The sequence below is a fragment of the Myotis davidii genome, unplaced genomic scaffold (assembly GCF_000327345.1).
Source record: "Myotis davidii unplaced genomic scaffold, ASM32734v1 scaffold690, whole genome shotgun sequence".
Classification (NCBI taxonomy): domain Eukaryota; kingdom Metazoa; phylum Chordata; class Mammalia; order Chiroptera; family Vespertilionidae; genus Myotis; species Myotis davidii.
In genome coordinates this window covers 705156-707522 of record NW_006282875.1, presented here as the reverse complement: position 1 = coordinate 707522, position 2367 = coordinate 705156, and positions in this window count along the sequence as shown.

The window sequence follows — 2367 nt, the reverse complement described above, 5'->3', positions numbered from 1 at the left end:
GACGAAGCAATTTCTTCACCAATACAACTCCTAGGGCATTGGACACTAAAGAGAAAATAAACAAATGGGACTACATCAAAATAAAAAGCTTTTGTACAGCAAAAGAAACGCTCAACAAAACAATAAGAACCCCCACTGCATGGGAGGACATATTTGCCAATGTTATCACCAATAACGGTTTAATCTCCAACATTTATAGGGATCTGTTAACAAAAGGAAGATAAACAATCCAATCAAAAAATGGGCAAAGGACCTAAATAGACACCTTTCAAAAGAGGACATTCAGAAAGCCAAGAGACATATGAAAACATGCTCAAAGTCACTAATCATCCAAGAGATGCAAATCAAAACAACAAGGTAGCATCTCACACCTGTCAGAATGGCTATCATCAACAAATCAACAAACGACAAGTGTTGGAGAGGATACAGAGAAAAAGTCTCCCTTCTGCACTGCTGGTGGGAATGCAGACTGGTACAGCCACTGTGGAGAACAGTATGGAGTTTCCTCAAAAAACTAAAAATGGAACTCCCATTTGACCCAGTGATCCCACTTCAAGGAATATATCCCAAGAAACCAGAAACACCAATCAGAAAGGATATATCCATCCCTATGTTCATAGCAGGACAATTTACCATAGCTAAGATTTGGAAACAGCCTAAGTGCCCATCAGCAGATGAATGGATTAGAATACTGTGGTACATGAACACAATGGAATACTACGTGGTGGTAAAAAAGAAGGAATTCTTACTACTTGCAACAGCATGGATTGAACTGGAGAACATTATTCTAAGGGAAATAAGCCCGTCGGAGAAAGATAAATACCACATAATCTCACTCATTTGTGGAATATAATGAACAACATAAACTGATGAACAAAGACAGATCCAGAGACGGATAGGCATTGATTTGACCTTTGGGCCTCATAGGGAATGTACGGGAGGGTGGGGGTAAGGAGGAGAGATTAACCAAAGGATTTATATGCAAGCATATAGGCCTAAGCAATGGACAGTGACAACAGGGGGATGAGGGCATGAGTGGGAGGATAGGGGGTAACGTGGGGATAAGGACACACATGTAATAACTTAATCTATAAAAAAAAGAAAATATCTCTACTTACATTTTGGAATCATGTATCCAGCTTTTAAGGTTTCATTATCATATCAGTGTCAAATAATTGTTTCCCTCTCCTTGAACACTTAATAATGGCCACCTCACTATCTAACGATGTAGTCCAGTGCTTCTCTGAACAGTTTAATTAGAAATTTCAACATATCTATCTATCTATCTATCTATCTATCTATCTATCTACTAATAAAAGACAAAGATGCTAATTGACCGTACCTTCACTACACCCACCAGCCAATCAGAATGACGACATGGAAATTTACCCTACCAAGATAGCGGTTAATTTGCATTAACCCAACAAAGATGGCAGTTAATTTGCATACACAGGCACCCAGTGAAGACTGAAGACAGTGTAGAAGGGAGCCAAGTGGCAGAGAAGGGAACAGATTTGAGGTAGCAGAGACAGGAGTGGAGCTGAGACAGTGGACACGGGAGGTAGTGAAGTGGTGGACATGGGAGGGAGGCAAAGCAGAGGACACGGGAGGGAGCTGAGGTGGCAGGGAAGGGAAGGAGCTGAGGTGGTCGGGAAGGGAGGGACCCGAGGCGGCGGAGATGAGAGGGAGTGAAGGGTTGGACACGGGAGGAAGTGAGGCAGTGGAAAAGGAAGGGAGTGAGGCAGCGGAGAAAGGAGGGACCTGAGTCAGCAGAGAAGGGAGCAAGGCAGCAGAGAAGGGAGGGAGAAGAAGGGAGCCAAGTGGCAGAGAAGGGAACAGATTTGAGGTAGCAGAGACAGGAGTGGAGCTGAGACAGTGGACACGGGAGGTAGTGAAGTGGTGGAAGAGTATGCAAAGTAACCCAACAAAGATGGCAGTTAATTTGCATACATAGGCGCCCAGCGAAGACTGAAGACAGTGAGAAGGAAGCCAAGCACTGCAGAAGGAAGCCAAGTGGCAGAGAAGGGAACGGATCAGAGGTAGCAGAGATGGGAGTGGAGCTGAGGCAGCGGACACGGGAGGGAGCAAAGTGGCGGAGAAAGGAGGAAGTGAGGCAGTGGAAAAGGAAGGGAGCAAGGCAGCAGAGAAGGGAGGGAGAGAAGTGGCAGAGAAGGGAGGGAGCTGAGGCAGCGGAGATGGGAGGGAGCCAAGGGCGAAGTGGCAAAGGGAGGGAGCGAGGCAGCAGAGAAGGGATCAGGGTGGGGGTCCTGCTGGGGTGCCTGGCCAGCCTGGGTGAGTAGCTGATGGCTGTTTGCAGGCTGGCCACAGTCCCTTCAGTGTGGGGGGTTCTGCTGGGTGCCTGGCCAC